A 12,014-nucleotide genomic window follows, 5' to 3' on the forward strand; every position below is an offset into this window, starting at 1 on the left:
AACAAATCTGGGGTTGTTTTTGTTTTTAATATTTTCTTTACACAATTACCATAAGTGGAACCAAAGATAAGGCACAACAGTTTTGCTTTGTTGCTGTTGTTATTCAGATTTGGGGGATTTTTCTGTTTTGGGTTTTTTACAAATACAAATTAAACACAGAAAAACTCCACTTCAAAAAAATTTAACAGTTAAAGAGAAAAGCATATCAGTTGTAATATAGACACTTAAAACTTATCGCACAATTTAAATGTCAGTGGTTAAAAAAAAAGTAGGGTTTGACATTGTTATGTGACAGCAAAAGAACAAAGCTCTCACACTCTTTCCTTCCATTTAAAATTGTCAATATTTCCAGTGCCAATTTCTCCACACCAGAAGATGGCTCTCAAAAGAATAAATAATTTCAGTTTTTCTTGCTTTTAAAATGTTTTATCCAATCCTGTTTTTCTTATAGGCTTTTGAAACACAGAGAAAATAAGTAAGAAATATTCCAATGAATGAAACATACCAAATGTCAGTAATAAGCAAGACACATTCCTTTGGGGAAATGGCTATTTAAAAAGAAAAATCCAGTCTGTATAATCAAAGAAATTAAGTCTTTTTTTTTTTCTTCTTTAAAAATCCATTTTTCCTAAAATACCATTCCAAAAAATTGGAAGTGAAGGACTAAAAGATCAGGAGAAGGAGAGTGAGGCGCACACACCATTAAAAAAAAATAGGAGTAAAAGTGTACAAACGTAAGCAGTTTATAACAGGTTAGGTTCATAATCCAAGATACCAAAGTCTGGTTAAAGAAATTCACTCTTCGGCAGGAACTAGGGTTTGTACTGCTGTGTGATGACCAGTGAAGAGGGATTCACTGCCTTGGAGCAACGCCTCTCCCCACTCCAAATCCTGGTTTCTGCATCATGCCTCCACAAAGAGGACCTCCAGGTCCCCGCAGGTGGTTAACTCAATGGTCCCCTTCCCTGGTGGCTCGTCTTTTTCTCTTCTACATTCAAATTGACTTCACCTCTGAACATGATAGGCCTGTTACTAAGAACTTTCTGAACAGGTTCAGAGTCATCAAACACAAAAAAAAACAAAATTGGGTCATTTTCCACCACTGTTAATGCACAGCTCCACCACATTCCCGTAGTTTTGGAAGAAGTCTTTAAGCTCTGATTTATCTACTTCATGAAGCAGGTTGCCAATGAAGAGTTGGTGACTGTCAGGGTGTCTCACAGTTCTTTGAGGTTCAACATCACCTTGCTCACTAGCCTCACGCATTGGTCTAGGGCCCCTCTGTGGAGGAATAGTGATTCATTGTTCTCGCAGTTTTTGATACCTCTGAGGTCTCTGTGGTGGAATCCAAGCTTCAGGCTTACACTCTGGATGGGGGCTGTGAAGTAGGAACTTTAACAACATGAGGTGAGATCCCAGTAACTGGAACAGCTCCACTGGGAGGAAGATTCTTACTAGTCACAGATGCCCAAGACAATGTCCTCAAGTCTTCCTGTGCTGTCTGAGCTATGTCTGCAGGTGCTGGAGAAGCCCTCTGCTGAGTCTCCTCGGGAGCACTGTCTTCTAATACTGGCTCCAACTTCTCCTCTTGGATTTCAGATACAGGTTCTTGTTCTGGTTCTGGCTCTGGATCAGGCTCTGGTTCTGCAACAGGTTCCTCTAAACGTTCTTCTAAGTCATTGCTGACAGTCGGATCATAGAAAGTTCCAGCATCATCGGGTACCACCTCTGGTGTCTGCTGTCTTTCTTCAGGCACCTCTACTTCTTCCTCAGATTTCTCCTGAGGCTCAGTGACAAAGCCACCAAAGACTTCATCTTGGTATCTGAAGATATCATTATGAACATAGAACTTATTTGCAACAGAGCCCTCAGGAGCAAGGACAAATGTCTGCATAAATCTTCGCAAGGCTTGGTTGTTATTAGAGAGCAATCCCATCACCTGGACCACCACACCATCCTTTAGAGTAGCAAGAGTATCAACATGGCGAATCTTAGTGTGGCAGTTGGTAAAGTTTTGTGACATCACTTTCTTGTGAATTTCTTTTTGTCCATAGACTGCATCTGCTGTTTTTCCATTTGAATCCAATCCTCCAAGGACATAAGAAGAGTTCTAACCACAAAATCTATGTAGCATGTCTGGGTCCTGGTTCAGCAGTGTATAGTACTGTCTCAAAAATTCCTGTCTTACCAGCAGGGGACTAGTCTTCTTCATAACCATTGCTTTGGTCAATTCAACCTGCACTGCTGAGCAGGAGAGGAACAGGTTTGGCTACACAACAGGGCGGATGGCAAGGAAACCCAATGCAATTGTGTCCGCACACTCATTCATTCATCTCATCTTTATTGAGCACACATAAAATTAACCATAGTCACATAAAGATATAATTATCAAAAAGCTTTTAAAATTGGTTCTTAAGGTGTTTAGTTTTATTCCAAAAACTATGCATTTACTTTGAGTATTTCTTAACAAATGAATAAAAACTTTTCTTTTGAGTACCTATTAACAGCATTGAACTGCATTCAAAGCAATAGGAAAAGTCAAGGAATTGATGGAAGAGTAATTGGAATGTTTCCACAAACTGATGCAGTGCTAGAAGGCACACACTATGCCAAGAAATTTGGAGGACAACTGCCTGGAAGAGATTCAAACTTGTGGTAATTCTAAAAAGAAAAGGTGGCCCAAATGAAATAATTAAATAAGATCTTATATATGTGAGTACTATTTTTCTGAAGATAATTCAAAAATAGTTAAAGCAGTACATAAACAGTGAGCGGTAAGAAATTCAAAAGAGGACATGGAAGGAAGAATGTCATTGTTGACATTATTGGCTGAAAGCAGAGAATACCAGAAAGATGTGTACTTGTGTTGTATTGACCACGCAAAGGCATGCAACTGTGTGGATCATAATAAATGGATTTTTGGAGGAAAAGGAATTCCAGAACACTTAGTTGTGTTCATGAGGAACCTGTACATAGACCAAGAGGCAGTCCTTTAAATAGAATATGGGATACTGCATGGTTTAATCAGGAAAGGTATGTATGCGTCAGAGGTGTATCCTTTCACCATACTTATTGTATCTGTATGCTAAGCACATAATTTAAGAAGCTGGATTACATGAAGAAGAATGTGTCATCAGGAAGAGATGATGGTTCACTGATTTAAGATAATGTCATTAACACAATGTTGCTTGAGTAAAGCAAAGGAGACTTGATGAAGATCAAAGACTATAGCCATCAGTGTGGATTACACCTAATATAAATAACCAAAAATCCTTTCAAATGGAACAATAAACATTATGATAAATAGAGATCAATTGAAACTGACAAGAATCTCATTTTACTTGGATCCAAAATCAATACTCATGGAAGCAGCAGCCAAAAAAATAAAAAAAAATCACACAATGTATTACATTAGATAAATCTGCTGCAAAAGACGTCATTAAAGTATTAAAAAGCAAAGATTTAACTTTGAAGATTATGGTGCACCTGACCCAAACCCTGGTATTTTTATGTTCATAAACATGTGGAGAAGTCCAGGTGTGGCCCTGTGGATGAAAACACTGGACTGCAAAGTCAGTTTGAACTGCAAGATCGGCAGTTCAAGATCACCAGCCACTCCTCAGAGACCCTATATAGTGTTGCTATGGGACAGAACCAACTCGATGACACTTAACAACAACAGCAGCATTTATGTGGAAGATGGACAATAAATAAGGAAGATTTTATGCATATGAATTATGGTATTGGAAAACAATATTGAAAATATCACTGGCTGCCCTAAGGAGTCCTGGTGTGGCACTATGGGCTAATGTGACAGACTGCAAAGTCATTGAACTGCAATGTCAGTGGTTCAAGCTCACCAGCTGCTGTTTGTAAACCCTATACAGGGTCACTATGGGTTGGAATCAACTCGACGGCACTTAACAACAACAATATCCTAAGAAAAAAAAATACCTGTCTTGGAGGAAGCACAGCCAGAATGCTCCTTAGAAGTGAGGATTATGGACTTCACTCACATACTATGGACATGTTATCAGGATGGACCAGTCTCTGAAGAAGGACATAATGCTTAGTAAAGTTGACAGCAAAAAAGGAGGAAAACTCTTCATGAGATGGACTGACACAGTGATTGCAACAATGGACTCAAACATAGCAACTGTAGTGAGCATAATGTAGGACTGCTGGACATAAGATGACTAAGGTCAGAACAAATGCAACAACACCTACCAGCAATAGCAACAAGAGAGCCAAGAAAACTATAGCAAAATACACAGAAATATGAGGAATTTGGGGAACGAAAAACAGCAGATCTGAAATGTAGATATTGAAGCAAAAGTGGTTGTATGTAACATCTTTATGTAACATTCAGATTTGGTTAATTACCATAACTTTGACTTTATTTGGTAAAATAATTTTGCCATATTTAAAAATTGGAAGCTCTTCAATCAGTCTGTCCATTTATAAATGGAGAGGAATTTAGTATGGAATTAGCCATGGAGGTATATGTCTCTGAGACAGATCCTCCTAACCTACCATGCAGATTGTTAAGTGCTGTCAAGTCAGTTCTGACTCATAGTGACCTCATATAGGGTTTCCGAGGAGTGGCTGGTGAGTTTGAACCACTGACCTTGTGGTTCACACTGACCTTGAAGTCCAGTGCTTTATTCCACAGTGCCACACCAGGACCATGCAGATTAGACAGTGCAAAAGTTCTGCTTCATTCAGTTTCAGAATATGTTCTTTATGACTACCACTTTTCCAGGCCTGTGAAAGGAACATGCTCTAAGCCGAGCCAGTAATGATACAATGTTATATAGTGATTTCATAACAATAAGAGTTTCCTACTATTTCTACATGGACCAAACAAAAAGTCCTCCAAGATGATTGTTGACAATTGTCTAAAGAATATTAAGTAAATGCTACAGAAGATAAAAGGAGCTCTGGTAGCGTAGTGGTTACGAATCGGGCTGTGAACCGCAAGGTAAGCAGTTCGAAACTACCAGCTGCTCTGCGGGAGAAAGATGAGGCTTTCTGCTCCCGTAAAGATTTACAGCCTCAGAAACCCTGTTCAGGGTCGCTATGGGTTGGAACCGACTCAATGGCACTTAACAACAACAACAGAAGATAAAACTAAAGATGGTAGAAAACAAAATTGTATCCATTGTCTCATACACTTGTTGAAATATGAAAAGATCCGATATGGTTATCAGCTTCTTAGATCCAATTTATCGTATGAGTTTACCCAGAGATATGGGTGTCATAATGATGGAGTATAGAGTGGACCAGAAACCAAAGATGTTAATTGCCTAACTAGATTTTGATCATTCTTCCTGTTCAAATAAGAGCACTTCATTTCATTACACTTCAGTCTAAATGCAATGATTTAAAAGCTTTTGCTTTTCATTAAGTGACAGATATTAGAAAAGAGAGTGTGCATTTAATAGTGTCATTATAGTCTCCCTGTTGTATATCTAAGATGTAATCATGGAAAATTTGAAACTAATAACACACTCAAAGACTTAAAATAACTTGTAATGACAGATAATACTTTCCACTCCTGAATGAGTATAAATGAAGAATACATGAATACATGATGTGCTTTATAATCTCATGCTGTTTCCCTAATCTATCATAACTCCTATAGCCTTTAGTAAAAGTAAGTCATGATGCTTTTTATGTTGGCATAAAAAGCTGCTCACCCAAATGAAGCATCCCTCCCCTCAGTTTTAACTATCAGACTAGGGTGCTATAAGTCCTAAATGATGAAAATTACTAGTGCTTACAACAGTTAAGAACCCAAATCAATAGAAGCATATTAAATTGCATCAAGTGACTAGGGTAAATTACAATAGTTGCCATATGCTGCAGAATTTGCCTTATGGTTAAGAGTGAGCAGTTAATTGAACCAATATGAAAAGTCAAAGAGTGATAGTTAAATCTGGAGAATAATTACTAACCACTGCATTCTAACACTATGTAGCAAAATAAATAAATTCCACTTCTGTTAATTTTGGTAAGCAAACAAAATATTTTGTAAGGAAAAAATAAAATAACTATTTTATAAATTTCTATTAAGTGTTTCTAAATTTCTATGTGAAATCAGGAATTAGTATGCTCTACTCCTGACCAGGAGTTCTGGTGTGGCGCTGTGAGTTAATATGCCAGACTGAAAAGCCATTTGAACTGCAAGGTTGGTGGTTCAAGCTCACCATCCGCTCCTCAGAATGGTTCACAAGTACAACAGTGTAGGAAAAGGAAAAGAAGATAATGGATAAGTGCTTTTCACCTTCATGCCTTTGCCAAGAGCAGGAGATGTCTGGGCTGAATTCCTTAGGCCCTTTTCTTGAGCACCTATGAAAACCTACACTGAGTTTCTTGGGCCCTTTTTTAGAGGAGCTGTGAAGCTTTACTTCTCCTTAGTACAAAATATCCCTCTCTGCTCTTCTGGAATTCTCACATTAATGGGCATGGCAAAGTTGTTTTAGAACTGTGTCAGGCAAGATAGTGGACTAGGCAGATATACTACACTGATACACTACAGAGTAGCACTAAAGACCAAATGAGGCAGATAGAATTGGTAATCCTGGAAACCTAAATTCCAGAGGAAAAAGAAAATGATTGCTGAGTTGTTGTTAAGTTACATCGAGTTAGTTCTGACCCATAGCAACACTGGATAGGGTTTCCAAGGAGTATCTGGTGAGCTTCAACCACAGATCTTATGGTTCAAATTGACTTTGCAGTCTAATGCATTAGCGCACAGCACCACACAGAAATATCAATTAGGAGAAGCAAAACTTTTACTAATCAGCATTTTTGTAGCTGAACAAAAGCAGTTACAGAACAGACAGAAGAGTGAACTGTCAGCTGGCCTGATGAGGCAATATTGTTGTTGTTGTTAAGTGCCGTCGAGTCGGGTCCAACCCATAGCGACCCTGTACAGGGTTTCCGAGGGTGTAAATCTTTACGGGAGTAGAAAGCCTCATCTTTCTCCCGCGGAGCAGCTGGTAGTTTCGAACCGCTGACCTTAAGGTTCGCAGCCCGATTCGTAACCGCTACGCTACCAGAGCTCAATATTAGTCAGAAAAAAAGAATTAACTCCAAAGAAAGCCTAAGATTGAGCTACAAAGGAGAACTAATAAGAGAAGTCCTAATTTCTCAGCAGAAACCAGGCAAGCATTTAGGAAATCAGATGATATATATAAAATTCTGAAAGAAAAAACTGCCAACCGAGAATCGTATATCCAGTAAAATTGTCCTTCTAATAAAATGATGAAATACGAATATTTCCAGATAAACAGAAACTAGCAAATTTGTAAAACCCAGACCAGTCTTACAATAAATACTAAAAGGAGTTCTCTTTGGATAGAGAATGAACAACAGTAGCCACCAACCTGAGATTAACATACATGACAACATCACTCACAAGTAAACCTAGATACAGAAGCATCCAAGTAAAACAAACCTAAAAAACTGTTAGTAGGGAACCAAAGATAGTCATTTGTAAGACAATTAAAAAGTAAAAAGGATGAATATGTAATTATAGATATTCCAAACAGAGAATAAGTCAAGATTTTAACACAAAACAAACAGTTTTCATCTTGGGAAGAAATTTCTACAGATGTTACTTGAGTGAAAGGGAAGACAATATAAAATTGAATAGACATACAGGCTGAAGACATATAGGAGGGAGAGTTGTTGTTGTTGTTAAGTGCCGTCGAGTCGGTTCTGACCCATAGCGACCCTGTACAGGGTTTCCGAGGGTGTAAATCTTTACTGGAGTAGAAAGCCTCATCTTTCTCCCACGGAGCGACTGGTAGTTTCGAACCACTGTCCTTAAGGTTGGCGGCCCGATTCGTAACCACTATGCAACCAGAGCTCTTTGGAGAGTAGAAGTAGACATATATATAGAAAAATTATGAATAACACAAGAATATTATCAGATTTAATGCCAGAAGATGAACCCTCAGGTTGGAAGGCATTTGGGAAGAGCTGTCACCTCAAAGTAGAGTTAACTGTGATGACATGAATGGTGTAGACCTTTTGGGACCTTCATTTGTTGATGTGGCAAACTCAGAATGAGAAGAAATAGCTGCAAATATCCATTAATAATTGGAACATGGAATGTATGAAGTATGAATCTAGGAAAATTGGAAATTATCAAAAAAATGAAATGAAATGCATAAAATTAGATATTCTAGGATTAGTGAACTGAACTCGACTGGTAATGGCCATTTTGAGTCTTACAATCATCTGGTTTACTATGCTGGGAATGACAAATGGTGTTGCATTCCTCATCAAAAAGAACATTTCAAGATCTATCCTGAAGTATAATGCTTTCTGTGATAGGATATTATCCATAACGTACAAGGAAGACCAGTTAATACAACTATTACTTAGATTTTCACACCAAGCATTACAGTCATGGATGATGAAATTGAAGAATTCTACCAACTTCTTCAGTCTGAAATTGATCAAACATGCACTCAAGACATTATTGTTGTTGTTGTTGTCATGTGCCTTGGAGTCAATTCTGACTTATAGCAACCCTGTACAGGGTTTACAAGGCTGTAAATCTTTACAGGAGCAGAAAGCCTCATAGTTCTCCCACAGAACAGCTGCTAGTTTCAAACTGCTGACCGTGAGATTAGTAGCCCAATTCATAACCACTACGCTACAAGAGCTCCTTAGATATAATTACTGATAATTACTGGTGATTGGAATGCAAAGGTTGGTAACAAAGAAGAAAGACCAGTAATTTGAAACTATAGCCTTGGTGACAGAAATGATGCTAGAGATTGCATTATAGAATTGTGCAAGACCAATGACTTACTCATTGCAAATACCTTTTCTAAACAACATAAAAAATTATTATACATGTGAACCTCACTAGATGAAGTGCACAGGAATCAAATTGGCTATATCTGTGGGAATAGTTGGATGTAGAAAAGCTACATAACATCAGTCTAATAAGACAGGGCAGACTGTGGAACAGACCATCAATGGCACATATGCAAGTTAAGGCCGTCACTGAAGAAAATTAAAACAAGTTCACAAGGAGAGAGGTGGGGCTTAATGGCAGGTTAGGGACACATGCAGTGCAAAGCTCTACCAGTAACAACACAGAATACCAGACTAAGCAAGTTCAGGGGAGGATCCCAGAACGTGAAACTACATATAAAGGAATATTTAGAAAGTCCAAAGACTTAAAATCAGTGGAATTTGTAGCAGAGGCAAGAAACAGTGTTCTCCAGACTGGCCATCATGGGCATGACAGAGCAGGAGAAAGGTCAGAGCAGCTTTCCCACTTCAAACTTCTGAAGATCATCAAAGATAAAAGTGTGGAGATACTTATTTTTAACTTTCTCTATCCTTTGGTCTCTCACTGTCTGTGCACCTCCACTCTGGTGACTAGAGGGGGTGCCTGAGCAAGTGGACCCCCACTCCCCACTCCCTCACCTCCAGAGAGTTCTACTACACATGCACAAATCTGCAGAACAAAGATTTCTGGCTCTAGAATTGTGGAGGTGGGAGGAGCCACAAGGAGCTGCTTAACACAGACCTGTCTCCCAGAATGGCAGAGCTAACCAAGAAAGGGGCATTAAAGCCATATTCATATTTTGCTACAGAGTTTTTATTTTCCCCTCTTTTTCCATCTTTTCTTTTATGTGATTATAGACTGTAGTACCAAATCATTTTTATATTTTTGTGTGGTTTTTTTTGCTGTTGTTGTTTTGGTTTTTGGTTCCCCTTTTACCTTCAGAGGGCTCTTTCTTTCCCTACTTTACCCAAAAAGAGACAGAAACTGTGGTCATATACCCAAGTTGCAATCACACCCAGTAAAATCTCACCATTTGAACAAGAGCCGATATCAGATACTATACTCCAGATAGACAGGCAAAACCTTCTATAGTTACTCTGAGTTGAGTAATAAGAAAATGAAAAGGGAACCTTGTCTCCTGATCACATCAACCTAAAGATAACCAGGAACCTCAATAAAACATCAACATACATTCATTTAATTACTGAAAACCTAATTACTGAAGATGCCCAAGAAACAGTCGAGCATTGCAGCACATGTCCACATACAGGATAGAGCAATTAACACAAATAAGCTAGATGTAGACCTAGACTTCCCACTGGAAGGAGGCAGGCCATGGAACTGCCTGAGAAGGAATTCAGAAGAGTGATACTAAAGTATATCCAAACTCTGCACAGAAGGTTTGAGAAAAATAAGGAAGAAGTCAGAAAGTGCTACATGAACAATCAAATAAGATAGACACAGCATTGGAAATAATTCAAAAACTGAAAAAGATGTCCAAATAATGAATAATAAAATATTAGAAATAGGTAACACATAACATAAGGATTGGAGGAAAACTCATTAACAACCTCTGATATGCAGATGTTACAACCTTGCTTACTGAAAATGAAGAAGATATGAAATTGTTATTGATGAAGATCAAAGACCACAACCTTCAGTATGGATTGCACCTCTCTTTAAAGAAAACAAAAATCCTCACCTGCGTACCAACAAATAACATCATGATAAATAGAGAACAAAATTGAAGTTGTCAAATACTTCATTTTGCTTATATCTAGTATCAGCACATATGCAAGCTTCAGTCAAGAAATAAAATGACATTTTGCATTAGGCAAACCTGCTGTACACCTCTTCAAAGTGTACAAGATGCAAAAATGTCAGGTTGAGAACTAAGGTGTGCCTGACCTAAGCCATGGTATTTTCAATAGCCGTATGTGCATGTGGAAGTTGGACAGTGAATAAGGAAGACTCTACAGAATTGATGCATTTGAGGTATAGTGTTGGAGAAGAATATTAAAAGTATTGTGGACTGACAAAAAACAAACAACAAATCTTGTGTTGGAAGAAGTACAAGCAGAATACTCCTTATAAGCCAGGATGGCAAGACTTCATCTCTCAAACTTTGGACATACTGTCAGGAGATACCAATCCCAGGAATACATAGACCTTATACATGGTCACTATGAGTCAGAACCAACTCGATGGCACTTAACAACAACATATATATATATATACACACACATACTTATGAGTGTGTATATATACACACACACATATATATTCTTTTTTTTTTTCAAACAGAGTATATCTGTACATAAGAATATATTTTTTTTTTGTAGCAAGTATATCCATAAATGTTGGGGCAAAGTTATGAAAACTTCTTAGACACAATGAAACACTTTTAAGAAATCAGTCATTGGGTCTGGAGACTCAGGATCATAGTGTCAAGGGACACCAACATCAACTCACATAACAATCTACAAAGACAATGTGCTACATCCAACTTTGGTGAGTAGCCACTGGGGTCTTAAAAACTCATGAGTAGCCATCTACGATGCAACTATTGGTCTCTCTCTGTCTGTAGGAAAGTGGAGTATTGAAAACTAAAGATACATGCAAACATTCAGTCCAATGGAATACTATCTCCGTGATCCTGAGATCAGCGCTAGATGGTGTGTGCCTGTACTACCCACTTCTCTAAAAGGGATCACATTAGATGATCCTCAATAACTTTGGAGAAAATGTGAAAAGAAACTCAAAAATCATAAAAGAGACTAGGCTTGCTTTTGGGTAGAGAATGATGGAACCCCCAAAACTTTGACCTTCGCGTCTGAAAATAACTTACCTCTGTGGATCAATTTTCAGGCAACCAATAGACAGATCTATGAAGGGAACAGTAACACTAATGTGAGTGGCACACCTTAGCATCAGAAACCAGATGAGAACAAAAGGGAAGCATTTTTCCAAGGACAAAGTTCAGAAGGGTTAAGAAAGAAGAAGGAATGGAATTAGGAAACATGGGGAGGAAGTAGGATAAGTAATAGTATGCTGAGAGGATTGTAATCAATTAAATGAAACAAAATGTGCATGGCTTGTTAAACATACAACTCATGATCTACTCTGTAAGCCTTCATCCAATTCCCCAAAAAACAGTTTTATTAAAAAAAAAAAACAACGATGTCAATTTGAAGAT

General features: G+C 38.0%; 1 pseudogene; it reads right to left on the reverse strand.

Annotated features, from left to right (window-relative positions):
• Positions 1 to 853: 853 nt before the first annotated feature.
• LOC102836430 lies at positions 854 to 2,218 on the reverse strand (annotated as a pseudogene).
• Positions 2,219 to 12,014: the final 9,796 nt, after the last annotated feature.

This window comes from Chrysochloris asiatica, unplaced genomic scaffold (genome assembly GCF_000296735.1).
Source record: "Chrysochloris asiatica unplaced genomic scaffold, ChrAsi1.0 scaffold00327, whole genome shotgun sequence".
Lineage (NCBI taxonomy): Eukaryota > Metazoa > Chordata > Mammalia > Afrosoricida > Chrysochloridae > Chrysochloris > Chrysochloris asiatica.